The sequence below is a fragment of the Lissotriton vulgaris genome, chromosome 4_1 (genome assembly GCF_964263255.1).
Source record: "Lissotriton vulgaris chromosome 4_1, aLisVul1.2, whole genome shotgun sequence".
NCBI lineage: Eukaryota > Metazoa > Chordata > Amphibia > Caudata > Salamandridae > Lissotriton > Lissotriton vulgaris.
The window spans coordinates 416,184,314-416,199,237 of NC_141691.1; positions in this window are offsets into that span (position 1 = coordinate 416,184,314).

The following is a 14,924-nucleotide window of genomic DNA, read 5'->3' on the forward strand; positions in this document are numbered from 1 at the left end:
CCCGCCTTCTGGCCCCCTATTCTTGGCCCCCCCCCACCCCGGTTCCCTCCGTCAAAACATTGGGCATCAAGGTCAGTCAGGACCTGTCCATGCATGGCCAGGTCAGTGCCGTGGTGTCCTCCTGCTTCCTCTCCCTCCGGATGATCCGGAAAATCTCCCGCTTCTTTTCTCTTGACAATCTTAAAATCATTATTTCTGCCCTCATCACTTCCCGCCTTGATTATGGCAATAGCTTGTTCGCAGGCATTCCTGCCTACGAAACCCGCCGCCTTCAAGCTATCCAAAATCAGGCTGCCCGTCTCATCTTTCACTTGCCCAAAACCCATCACATCACTCCTGTCCTCAAATCCCTCCACTGGTTACCCATCCTGCAGAGATCTTTGTTCAAGCTAGGGTGCCTTGTTTATCGGGCCCTTGATCACTCTGCACCGGCTTTCATCAATTCTCTGATTTCCCTTCACACCCCTGCCCGCACTCTCCGTTCATCCTCTTCTGCCCTCCTCACTGTTCCCCGTTTCCACAAATCTCGCACTGGTGGAACTAGATTTTCTGTTCTTGCACCCCGGTTCTGGAACTCCCTTCCTCTCTCTATGCGTTCTATCCCTATTTTTTCACACTTCCGTAAAGCGCTCAAAACTTTTCGGTTAGCCCTGGCCTACCCCCGCTAAACCTCCTGGCCCTGTCTGTTCTGTTCTTTAGAGCTCTCAGCGCCAGGAAGCCGTTTTGGCCATCGTGCGCTCTACAAATAATTTAATTCATTCATTCATTCAAGATGGTGTCTTTAGTGTAATTTCCCTTAGCTATTTTACAGGACAAATGGTAGGCATTAAGCGCTTGTTTATATATTTCCTTAGTAGCTAGGTTATAATCTCTTCTCCACTGCCTCTCTAATTGTTTACAATTACTTTTTTCTTCTCTTAATTTCTCAGTAAACCACGGGACAGGGGGATTACATGATTTGCGTTTGCTTAAAGTAAGCGGGGGCTGTGGTCTGAACGGCACTGGCTAGCCAGCTATTGATCACTTTGTGGTCACTAATTTTGAGCTCCTTAAAAACAGTGTCAGGGCTTGAGTGGATTAGCTGTGCGTTGAGGTCATTTATGATAAGTTGCTGCCAATTCCTGAACCAGACTTCCGATCTAATCAGGTTTTTGGTACTGGGAACCCAAATTTTAAAATGGATTAGAAAATTATCAGACCATAAAATAGGGGAAGCGGGCTCACAGATTATGCGATCGAAATTTGCAAAAATCGGATCTAATAAATGATCTGCAGAATGAGTGGGGCCATTGTTCCACAATTGAACATTAAGTGCTTCTAGGTCAGAAAAAAGATTGAGGATCATAGGGCAACTACGATCCTCCAAGTGCAAATTGAGATCCCCAAGAATGGAAAACATAGCTACTTCCATTAGAAATGGAGCAATCAGCTCTGACACCCTCTGAGGGCAAATGCGTGGAGGGGGGAGACCTCTCACAAAGACGTGCGCACAATTCCACTTAGAACAATAAAGTTTCTTCACTTATTTTTATCAGATTGCTCAATCAATAGTCCAAAAGGTTTTTTCATAGATCATCTGATGATTTATTGTTTGATAATTTTCATTCCTTATAGTGTTTCATGAGGGTGAATTTTTCTTTCAAACAATCAAGTTATTACATTTTAATCCGTTGCCCAATGCATTTTGGGTTGAGAAGCATGACCCTTCATCAGGGGCCTGAAAATAACATAATACAGGACCTTAGCAAACGTCATAGGTAAATAGCGTATGTACTATACATGTGCAAAAGTGTGTACTTGTTAACCGATAAGTAAAAAATGAAAACGCAAAGGTTAAGGGATGAACAGGCTGAGGAAACAACGTGATGTGAAGTGAGTCAGAGAAGTGTTGGCGGGTGATCAAAATACCAGCAGTGTAAATGATGTGAATATACGGCATGCTTGAAATGGCGAACACAACGGGAAAATTAATCGAGGTAGTCAAAATGCAAAACAACGTGATGTGAAGTGAGTCAGAGAAGTAGTGGCGGGTGATCAAAATATCAGCGGTGTAAATGATGTGAATATACGGCATGCTTAAAAAGACGAACACAACGGGAAAATGAATCGAGGTGGTCAAAATGCAAAACAATGCCGATGTGCGGCATAAGAAGAAATAGAATGGTGCAGCAGCAAAGAAACAAGCTGTGAAAATGGAAAAACTGAATCAAAATTTACTCGGAATAAACAAGATGAGTATCGTCAGGTGCTCTCATAGCGATTAGTATACAGGAAGTAGCAACAGAAAGCAAAGTCAAAGAGAGCCAAAAGGCCGGTCACCTGATGTGAGTTGTTCAGCTTCAGTGAAAATAGAAGAAACACTAGGTGAATAAGATACGATGTGTGAGAAAAAATGTGTGTAAAATATGAAAGTGGTGATAATAAAGTTCAAATACTGAAGTAAGGGAAAAAATCGGATCGAGTAGAACAAAACAGATTAGTTATGGAGAGGTTCAGGTTGATATTATCCCGGAGGAGAGAACTACGGTCATAATGGTTATATGCTACATGCGATACATACTCTCTATGGTAGTCATGATAATGGAAAATATATAAGAAAAAACATATATAAAAAAACAATAAATCAGTAATATATCTTCATATCATACGTTAGTGCGAATATATGAATTAGTCTGTGGGGGATGGGGAATAGTCCTCTTAGCGAAGCAATCATGACGTTTATAGAAAACATGAATATTCAGTCCGATCATTCATCCCTGTGGGTTGCAGAGTGTTAAGCTTTTTTATCCAAAAGAAATCTGCTTTCAATCTTTGTTTGACTGGATCCATGTCACAGCATTGTGGTATTACCTCCAGAATAGTAAATTTAAGTTGAGATATTTGATGATTGGCCTCCATCCAATGTGTGGCTACTGTAGATTTTGCGTGCGTGCTCGAATATTACTTTTATGTTCGGTTATTTGAACCTTGATTTTTCTTTTGGTCTGTCCTACATAAGTTTTGCCACAGGGGCATTTGATTGCGTATATTGTGTTTTTGGTGTCACATGTGCTGGTATGCTGTAAGTGTATTTCATATACTTTTGGAGGATGCATGAAGATGTTCCCGACCATGACAATGTACGCAATTAAAACATTTGGACATTCCTTTGTAAATAGTTTTGCTTTTTTTTGTCGTTGTTAGGATTTCTTTCAAGTTTTTCGACCTTTGGAAGGCAAAAGTGATATGGTCGCTATATAAACCTTGAAGGACTGGTTCCGTGTTGATTAAACCCCAATGTTTATTGATTATTCTTTTAATTTTTGGAGCTTCTGTAGAGAATTTTAGAACAAAGAATGTTTTGTTTTCTGAGGTAGTCAATTTTGGTGTTAACAGTTTGTCTCTTGGCATATTTTTTACTCTTTTGATCGATTCTTGGAGGACATCTTGAGGGTATCCTCTTTGCTGATATTTAGTGATTTGTTCATTAAATGTTGTTTCCAGCTGATTAGAGCCAGATATTATCCTCTGAAGTCTAATGAATTGAGAGGTAGGAAGATGTTTTTTCAATGTGTCTGGATGGAAACTCTGATAAAGCAAACTCGAATTTCTATCCGTTGATTTGGTGTGAACTCTTGTGGTGAATTTGCAATCAGCAATATTAACTTTCACATCTAGAAATACGATGGATTGATTGTCACTATTGTGAGTGAATTTGATTCTCTCATTCCGTGTGTTAATGATGACGATGTTGCTTTCTAGTTTCTGTTTGTCACCTTTCCATAGGATAAAAATATCATCAATATAGCGTTTGAAGATAATCAAATTGTCTTTCCAATCAGGATTGTTCAGAATGTGATCAGTTTCAAATTTAGACATGTAGATACAGGCATATGAGGGTGCCCCCCCCAAAGCCCATAGATGTTCCAGTGCATTGGTTGAAGAAGTTGCCTTGCCATTCAAAATAACTATGAAATAATGTGAAATGCATAAGTTCTAGTAAAAAAAAAAATTTGAGTGTTTTCGATATCTTCTTTTAGTAAGCTCCATTCTAGGGCTTCAAGGCCTTGGTTATGGGGAATTGAGGTGTAAAGCGATGTTACATCTATAGTACATAGCCAGTGGTCTGATCCTGAAGTTAAAGTTACGTCCTTGAGGAGATTTAAAAAAGCTGTGGTATCTTTGATATATTTACTCCCTTTTTGTACGATGGGTTGTAAGTACCAGTCAATATATTTTCCTATGGGTTCGGAGATAGAACCACAAGCAGAGACAATGGGTCTGAATGGTGGGGTTTTGCAGTCCTTATGAATTTTTGGTAGCATATAGAGCTTAGGGCGCCGTGGAAACGTTGTCTCGAAAAACTGGTGTGTTTTTTTGTTGATCCATTTCATTTCCAAGGCATGATCAGTTATCAATTGTAGAGATTTTTGGTAGTCCTTAGTAGAATCTGATTCAAGTGGTATGTAAATACGTTCATCTTGGACATGTGAGTTGACACTTTGAATGTAAAAGTTAGCGTCCATCACAATGAGTGCTCCTCCCTTGTCTACTCGTTGAAAGGTTAGTTCGCTATCTTGACTGAGGTTTTTAAGGATGTTCCATTCATGTGTTGAAAGGTTCGTACTCTTAGGTTTAACAAATTTCATCTGTTGAATTTCTGTGAGGACTGTTCTTTCATAAGCTTCAATAGTTTTATGTGTGAATGGTGCACAGAATGTACTCTTGGGTCTAAATTCTTTTGTGGTGGAGTCTAACTTGTTCTCAGATGTAGTTTGACTTTCTTTAAAGAAATAACGTAATTTCAAATTTCTGAAAAGTTTAAATAAGGCTATCTCAGTTTCGGGTAGCTCCGATCTGTAAGTCGGAACAAATGAGGTGCCTTTATTCAGAACCGCCATCTGAGTTCTGGTGAGTTCTTTAGATGAGATGTTGATGACTAAGTCACCTTCGTTTGGCTTCTTGCAACTCGCCTGACTCTTTCTTCTTCGGTTTCTCTTTCCTCTCCTTGTTTTCCTGATTGAGGAGGTGCGTTGGCTGCAGGTCTTATTTCTGAAAAAGCCAGTTGTTGCACCTGAGTTGGTTGTACTTGTTTCTCTATTGGTTTCGATATTGAGGAGATTGGTTTCCTTGTTTGAGCAATGTCTGATTCTGACACTACAATATCTTGCGAGGAACCGATGTTTGATCTCTGTTGGGGTTGTTGCCATTTCTTCTGATTATAAACTTCTGCCCACGTGTACACTTCTTCAAGTTTATAGTCAATTGTGTCACGGCGATACTTCCGCACTTTTCGGTCATTGACTTCTTTGGTGTATTTGTCTAATTTCTTATTAATGCCCTCTATTGATGTCAGCAAAGTACAAAAGGCTAAGTTATACCTAGACCTGCCTGTTTTCAGTTTCTATTTTTGGTAATTCTGGTGGGGCTTTTTCAGTTTTTTCAATACCTTAAAAAAAACAGTGGTTATCAGTGGTTACATATTTTTGCACCATTAAATATCAACAGACACTGTGTTTTTCCGGTGTTTATTGAATTTTTATTTAATTTTAATTATTGCTTGCTTTCTGCACTGATGGTGCATGTGTATAGATAGCGTGTGCACAGGGTATAAGAGGTCTAAATACATTTTTACTGCACCAGAACGGACTACAAAGTAAACAGCATTCTTAATTAACTTTGAAGATTGTAAAGATGCTTTCAGCATACCATCTAGCAAGTTACAAGGATCTCTTACACAGAAGTACTTCAGCTCAGGAATTCATTTTGACAGACCATCATAGAACTTTTTCACATACATAGCTGAGTTACTGCAAATAGAAACAATATCACTCCAATCTTTATTGAACTTGGTACATTTTTCAGCATTTCAAGTGACACTGCGTTCTACGTTATCAAACACCTGGTGTCATGTTTTCACCACTATCTCAGATGCTTGGTGACAACATTGTTTTCACATATACATGTCACAACATCTTGCATTGAATGTTTAAAGCTTGAGGTGTTTACTTACAATCAATATTGACTCACTAGAAAAGGAGGCTGGTGTATCAAAGGATTTTACCCATTCTCTGCCTATGGGTAAATGTGATGGTACGTTTTGGGAAAGATTCTTATGAAACGAGTCATTTTACCTATTAGTGAAATCGAATGGAGCCAAAATATCAAGTATGATTTTAATACTGCCCGATTCTCTACAGTTTATAAAATAACTAAATAAGACCTAAAACATGCTTCAAAACACTGCATCTTTAGAACAAAGACCACAAAACTGAAAAAAGCAGAAAGAAGAAGAGATAATGTTTTAGTGACATTCCTAAACAAAATTCAAGCAGAATAATGTTAGCCCAGTCTTTCTTGATGCTACCATGTATAACAAAGTTACATTGTATTGGCCCCTTCAGGAAGAAACAAAAATGTATCTTTCACTCATCTTTAACTTTCTTTAAATGGCACTTAGTTTGCGGTTGCAATGGATTTTCTCTGTGTTTATATGTTTACACCGGTGAAGGTTTTTTTTCCTTTTGGTAGGGTTTTATCAGTTATTATAGGTTTAAACCTTAAACCAGATAGCCTAGTAGGCTTCCCTGTTTTCAGTTTCTATTTTTTGTAAATTCTGGTGGTGTTTTTTCAGTGTTTTCCAGTGATTTCAATACCTTAAAAAATAGTGCATTTCAGTGGTTACTCATTTTCGCGCCAAATAAATCAAATGAAACAGTGTTTTACCGGAGTTTATGGAACGCTTCACTTTTATTATTGCTTTTTCCATTTTCTTCAGAAATTGTATACTGCTCTACATTTCAGAAGTTAATACAGTCATGAAATACTTTCCATTGTCCTTTGATTCTGCAGCTCAGATTTAACAAGCATTTGCAATGCAATAGGTCTCACATTTATGCACGTTTAAGCTATTGGCATTGTAAATGACAAAGCCTTTTATTTATGTTTTAAAAACGAAAACAAAAATAAAAGGCTTTGTTATTTGCAATATCAACAGCTCAAACTCGCATAAATGCGAGATCTATTGCATTGCATCACAAGAACAACAGCAAACTATTCTGAATGAATGCAGTTCAGTGAGCTAGCGGAAGGACCTTGAGAAACAGTAACTTTACTGTGCACATATTGGAACATTTTCTTTAGGAACAGCGAGAACAACCATGGAAATAAAGAACATGACTCTGCTTGACTCTGTGCTGCAGAAACAATGATGAGTGAACATGCAAGCAGACACATCCATTTTGAACAAGATGATACTGAGACATCACCGAGGTCTAGTTAACATAAGCCAGGAAAGATACTTTAGTAAGTCACAGCAAATTTGTTTCAAATAAGATAGTATCATGTCAGTATATACAAGTACATTCTGGAGTAAATCAACGTTCTGCAAGTTGTTAATAATGCACAAAAATATAAACTGCACAAAAAATCTGCAATATGTCACAGTAATTGGCACTGAAATAATGTAGAGTCCCTTAAAGAAGTTGCTTTACTTTATGGGTGCATACAAACATTTTCCCAAGTGCCACAAAAGTATGTAGTTTGACCTCAATAAATAAATAAATCAGATCCAAAGTTTTATGTAAAGTTTGTCTGAAGTAGACATGTTTTATTAGTTTTAATGAACATAAGTGACTTCAAAACTCACAACTGCAAGTGTAGGAAAGTAAAAAACGTTGCCACCTTCACTAAGCTGTGACCAGTTCCAGACACTTGGATACAAAAGAAAACAAATCCTAATTTTGCACACACATTTGTATCCATTCGACCTCAAAAAATGTGATTCTTAGCAGTGAAAATTGGCTTTAACTGCAGCAGATGTGGTCACCTTCAGAGCATATATTCCTCTCTTTATTCTACGTGCAAAATCTTAGAACCTATAATACAATAATGCTATATTTGTTTATTAGTACAGTTGGCAGTAGGTGATGGGCACCGTTTTTAGGGACAGGGGGATCGTTTTCATTTTCTTACGCTGGCAGAGCTGAAAAGAGGAAAAATCTTTAACTTAGGAAAGAATGAGGGAGATAAAGATAGGAAAGAGCAGTGACAAATGGACAGAGCCAGGATGAAGCATTTGCAAGATTGAGATGAAGAGACAGCAATTGGACGGTTTGGGTAAAAAAATAAATGAGGTTGAATGAAAAGAAGGCAGCCTCTGTATTTGGAAACTCTGAACATATGGCAGCAGGGAGTAGAGCTCCTACAAAAATGTACCTTTGCAGATAGAGTTTGTACTTATTTATTACGAATTATGGACTAGTTTGTAGATTGTTCGACTGTGGAATAAATGTGTAAACAGTAACCTCGGTGCGTGGATATTCTACCGCCACCCCTATAATATATCAATAGTCATTCCCAGGTGTAAACCTTGGCAAGGTACCACGTGCGCCAGTCGCCCTCCCAAAGATGGAGGCATTGTATTGACTCTATGTGAGGTTTTGGTGAGGGTAAAAATATGTGGTGTGTACAGACCTGACTAACCAGTCACATCTGACAAGGAGCCGATTCCAAGATATAGACCCGGGGAGTTGATCGGAGATGCCAGTCACAGGAGCCGCTCTGCTGCAGCATGGAGTCGGCCAAGAGCAGCCCACAGGCCCATAGGTAGTCTGGAGACCCCCGGGGCCCTCCCGCTGCGCTAATAGCGCCACTTTATTTCAGCATGGACTCTGAGGCGCTGTGATTTGTAGCTTTTAAGATTGGAGACTTAGAATGGAAGAGAATTAAAGATGAGGGGACAGACAAGGGACTGTACTGGTCGGGACGCGTTTGATTCTTGTATTTGCATATCTATAAATTATATATTGGGCTGAGTCCTTGATGGTGGAGCAGAGGGAGGTTAGCGAGAACGAGAAAGTCAGAAAGAGTGGAGAGACAGGAAGTAAAAGTTTGAAAGATGTAGCTTGACAGAAAGGTAAACGAATGTGTAATTTGTAATCAACACGTAGTATGCCACTTAGATATCATTATTGACATTCGTTGTGTGCAGGTGTGTACGTACATTTGTCTATTTGCACATTTAAAGATATTAAAAGTGTTACCCTTGATGAAATATTGACTGGGGGTTTACTGAAAGCTTTAAACTAGTTTTGTATTACTTTGCCGTGCATAACTCAGGTATGGATTAAATAATGTGCAGCTTGTTATTCCAAATGTGTGGAATGTTTTTAAAGGTGAAGGAAGATCTCTTTCCAAGGTGACATTGGTTTCAAACCCAACCCAGGCATCATTCTCTGGGGTCGGCAGACCCCCTTGCCAGGACGATTCTTCTGAGTGGTCCTGCTGGTGAGCTGCTACCAAACTTACAATTTTCAACATTTACACAATCCTCCAATTATGAGGTGAGGTTCATTGGAAGGCATAACCTCTTGCTGTATACGAAGCAGGTTATTACCAGTTGATGCCCCATTACAGATGAAGCCTTAGCATTAGGGTCTGCTTTATGACACCTCGGTGCTCTCTATGACCCCCAACACTGCGGCAACTCTCTCCTCACACCAGGGGGGGGGAGTAGGGAGTAGGGCTTGTGTTAACAACACCAAAGCCTTGTTAAGGAAATTGACTTTTTAAAGACCTGTGAAGTACTCTGGAGCGGCCTGCCGCAGTAAGACAGCAGAGCACAACAGCTCCTCCCCCCCCCCCCACGTGAGCCAGGCAGGAGGCCTTGTGTTGCTCTGGCCCTTGGGCCATTCACACCACGGCTCCCCATGTGCTGGACCGGCCCAGAAGCACTATTTTCGCCTGACATCTCCGCGCCAGGCACCACAGTTTAATATGCTCTGGCTCCCTCAAGTGGCCAAAACCTGCAACAATGATGAAAATCAGTGACACTTGGTTTAAACCGGGTCAGCTGATTATCATCCGGTAGGGTACTGTCGAGTAGAGTCGGTTTTAACTAAATTCCGGACAGCCTAGCTACATGCATCTCTGTGTTGTGTGCCTCATAGAAGTGCTGTGTTTCTGTGAATATGTGTATTTTTACTAGTGGGTCTGTGTGTTTGTCTCTGAATATGCTACCTCACGTTGTGCTTGTCGTGTGTCTGCTAAGTATATCGTTTTGTTTTTTGTTTTTGTATGTGCTTACTTGTGGCTGATTTGCATGTATGTGCCTGCTTGGATGTCTTTATGCCTTACTGCAACACACCCTCCAAGTTTCGTGAAACCTCATGTTTTCTTTTGTGTTGTGCTTTTGTCTTTTTGTGTTGTACATCATTTGACCCACTGCGGGGATCTATGGCCTATCAACCTATACTCTTACTTGTTCTATAAATGGGCCACTTTTTCAGTGCAGATCAGAGGATGTAAGCAGTAAAGATGTCCTCTGACATTAGTCAAGAGAGAGCTGCTCAGGTCAAGCTCTGCTAATGAACATATGGTGTTATCCTTGTTGCCAAGCTGGGCTTCCTGGCATTCTCTTTTTGTCAGTCACTCTTTCCTTCTTGAAGGTAAGTGAGTATATACTACTGACTTGACTAATTCTGGCACAATCAGTGACTACATGGATGACAAATATTTACAGCAACAGCAACAGGGAATATCATAAAGATGTAACCACATCAATGCTGAGGCAATTCTTCTTGGGTGCTTACATTTTTCAAATCCCATTGTTCATGACGAGCTCAGCTCGTCATGAGCACAAGACCAGTGTACTGCATGACGAGCTGAGCTCGTCATAAGCAGCGAAGGGGTCAAAGAAGCCGCCAAACATTTTGCCAGTGTAGATTGATAACCTCTCCTTCGCCCAGTGATTAATTTAAGCCAATGGTTGCCTGTTTGTGGGTAGGGGGGGTGACTAGCACTCATTCATGGGGACCAGCACTTATTTTTCCGAATCGGGGGAAAAAGCACAGATTGGGAAGACGGAAGTGAGAAAGATGGCAAAACTGTTCCAAAATGAGAAATCATGGACTTCCAAGAGTGAGATAAGGGGTCAGGGAGCATATGGTAGTGGATTAAAGAGGCATGGGGTAGATTAAGACTTGGAGCTTTCGTAATTACTGCACCAACATTTAAAAGCACCAATGTTGGACTTCTGAGCAGCGCTCCCGGCACTGACATGCTTTCTTTTACAAATTAAGCATTGCATTCCCTATTCCACACAGCACCCTTGCCATATTGATGTTTTTTGCCCGTGATCAAAAAGCAACCACCTTTGATGTGATTAGTGCCCCTGCTTACAAATTCATATTTGGAAATCCATGACTCTGTCCTTTTCCTCTCGAACTAGAACATGAATCTCAAAAGGAAAGAGATCAATATCCCTTAATTATTAATTATTAAAGACAATACTCCAAAGAATACAGTGAATGGTTGTGTAATTCCAGTATATAAGTTATGTTATATTACATGTCTTTGTAAATGGCACATCACCCATGAGGGTATCCTGGTGCTGAGCAGGTGTGTGTGCATAGCCCTGCATAGAGTGGGTTGGTTGATTGAAAAGACAGGTTTTAGATTTGGGGGTCTCTAGTTGGCAAAGGTAGGTACTTGTGACAAATAGGGACCCTTGCACCTAGTCAGGGTAAGGGGGCACACTCCTAAAATAACCCCTGCTCACCCCCTCGGTAGCTTGGCAACAGCAGACAGGCTTATCTCAGTGGCAGTGTGTAAAGCATTTGTGACCACATACAGTAATAAAGTGACAACACAACAGATGGACACCACACAAGTGATATATCAAAAAATAAGTATTCTTTATATAGATTTACCACAAGACCATGAACGACAAAAATCCACAATACTGTACTTAAAATTGTAGTTTTAGCTTAGTTCTGTTCAGTTCTTAAAATGCGACACTTTGAGTCAATGTACCTTTCGATGTGTTGCGCTTCCACAACAAAAGTGTTGCAGCGATGGAAACGCGACAAAGTTCCGGTGCAAAGAAATAAAGATGTGAAGATCTTCCAGATGCGGCATGCTTCTCCGATGATGCGAGAAGTCTCGATTCCATGCGTCAGCAGCAGTGGCGACACCCTTTTTCCGCGATGCGACGACAACAGCTTCAGCTGCGACACTCTTCTCCGACATTTCAAAACACTTCCGCACAATGCGACAACTACAGCGGTGAAATTCAAGATGCGACGGCATCTGCTCCGACGGCGGCGCGCTTCTCTGTGGATGTGAGGTGCTTTTCTTGATGCGGTGCAATACGACAGCTACAACGGCAAAATCCAAGATGCGCGGCAGCAGCAGCGATGGCGACACGCTTCATCCTCGTTGCAAGACGCTTCTCTCGATCCAGTGCAATGCGACAGCTATGGAGGCGGCATCCACAATTCAAAGGCAGCAGCAGCGACGGTGACACGCTTCCTCTTCGTTGCAAAATGCTTTCCTCGATGCGGTGCAAAACGACAGCTACAACAACGACATCCATGATGCGACGGCAGCAGCGGAGATGGCGACATACTTCTTCCTCTTGAGTCGCGCTTCCAGCTCCTTGCGACATGCAGTCCCTCAGAAGGCCCAAAACAGCAGCAGGCACTTCCAGGGAACTCTGGGGAGCTGGGGTTGAAGTGTGTTGTCCCTGAGACATCAGCAGGAGGTAAGCTCTGTTCCAAACCCTTGGCGATCCTTACAAGTTGATGAAAGTGCACAAAGTCCCTTTCTCCTCTCTTTGGCAGTCACGCAACCACTGCAGGCCAATCCCCCAAGCAGCACTTCAGCTTAGGGATAGTCTCTCCTCAGTTTCTTCTGGTTCCACTCCTCAGCAAAGGTGCCTTCTTGTTTGTCCAAGAGTGACCTAATTTCTTGGGATCAGGGTCCCAATATTTATACCCTAAAATCCTTTGTCCTCTGAGGGCAGAGGGGCCTTTGCCCAGTCCAAACCAGTTCTGGAGCACTCTGTTGACATGACTCCTCCTTTCCTTTCACAGTGCAGGGCAGAAACATCAGACGCCCCACAGGAGGTGGAACCAGCATTGTGGAGGGAAAGCACAGCCCTGGAGCACTTTGTTGACATGATTCCTTCTCTCCTGTCACAGTGCAGGGCAGAGACATCAGCCACACCCCAGGAGGTGGAGCCGGCATTGTGGAGGGAAGGCACAGCCCTATTCAGGCCCCCAGGTGCAACTCCTCCCTCCCATCTAGATGCATATCTCTCTATTCACCACTGGGCTGACTCATTATGTCTCCTGGAATCCCCCAGCCCTGTCACTCAAACTCCAGACAAGGAATACACAACCTAGCAGAGGCAGGCCTGGATAGTTAGACAAGAAAATACCTACTTTCTAAAAGTGGTATTTTCAAACACAGAATGTTAAAACCAACTTCACTAAAAGATGTATTTTATCATTGAGTTCAGGCATACTAAACTCGAATTTCTACCATGTTCCCTGAGTCTGTTAGGATTATAAAATGTAATAATCTAACTGACCATTCTGGCCTATGAAGAAAAGGTAGCCTTGCAATAGTGAAAAACGAAAATGGCTGTAATTCACTATTAGATCATGCCACACACATCATAGCTTGTCTTACCTTATACTTACAATGCACCCTGCCCTTGGGCCTACCATAGGGGTGTCTGATATGAAGAAAAGGGAAGGTTTAGGGACTGGCAAGTGGGTGCACAGTCTCAGTCAACATGGCAGTACCAGACTGCACGCAGGCTCTGCAGTGGCAGGCCTTAGACACACTTTTACAGGCTGCTTTTGTGGGTGGCACAACCAGTGCTGAATGCCCACTAGCAGCATTGGGATTACCAGCCCTGGGCACTCCTGGTGCACAGTACTAGGGTCTGACAAGTAAACCAAACACACCAATCATGGAAACACTAATCCATACATCAATTTACAATAGGGAGAGCATATGCACTCTAGTACTGATCAGCTGTGGTAAAGTGCCCAAAGTCTTAAAACAGCCAACAACAGGTCAGAAACAATAGAGGAGGAAGGCAAAAAGTTTAGGGATGACCCTGCAAAAAGGGCCAAGTCCAACAACATATCTTCAGCTTCTTGCGGGATTCTAAAAGAGAGGAAGAGGCTCTAATGCGGAGTGGGAGGTTGTTTCAAGCTTTAGGAGTGATGTAAGAGAAAGTGTTTTCTCCTGACCTGGTTTTGTGTAAGTGTGGAATCTGTGAGACTAAGGTCCCGCTGAGTGGAGATGTCTGAGTTGTTAGTGGAATGAGATGCATCTGTTCAGGCAGGCGAGGCCCACGTTGTAGTGCCATGAATGTGTGTGTAGGGAGGAACTTGGATGTGGTGTGATGTTAGTTCTATGTAGAAGGTTTAGGGCCAAATTACGAGTCTGGCAGTCCAAGTACTGCCAGACCCTTATGGCGTAGTGGTCCAGCCACCACCGCATCAGCGGTCCGACCGTCCAATTACGACTTGGGTGGTCCGACTTTAATTGGACCACCACCTCTGCCAGGGAACTGCCATTCCCTGGCGATGGCGCAGCAGTCAGGGGCTATGTAATATGCACCTGGTGCCGCAGCGACACCACCCTGCATATTAAAAGTTTCAGGACAGCCAGCAGTTTCATAGAGATTTGTCTTCCATGAAAAGGCAGGCCGTACTGAAACAAAAAAAGATGGCCCTACAGGGCACTGTGCCCCCTCAGCCTGCCGATGCACGCAGAGGGGCACAACATGTGCTCCCCTGTGTGCATGCACCCATGTTCCTACACAGCATGGACTTTCAAGTCCATGCAAAGCAAGAACCCTGTGTGGCATTCCAATTGTGCTGCCTCTTTCAAAGTGACTGCTGCCTTTGAAAGTGGTCATAATCTGGTGGGGGGTTGTCACTGCCACACCGCCGCTCCACCAAAAGTCATAATTAGGCCCTAAGTATGACCCTGGCTGCCTAGTTCTTGATGGTCTGTAATTTCTGTTGAGTTGCTTGGAGATCCCAGCATAGAGGGTGTTCCCGTATTCCAACTTGCTAGTGACTATGACATGGGGGACTGTTTTTATGGTCTTACTTTTGATTTGTGCTGTATGTCCAGTT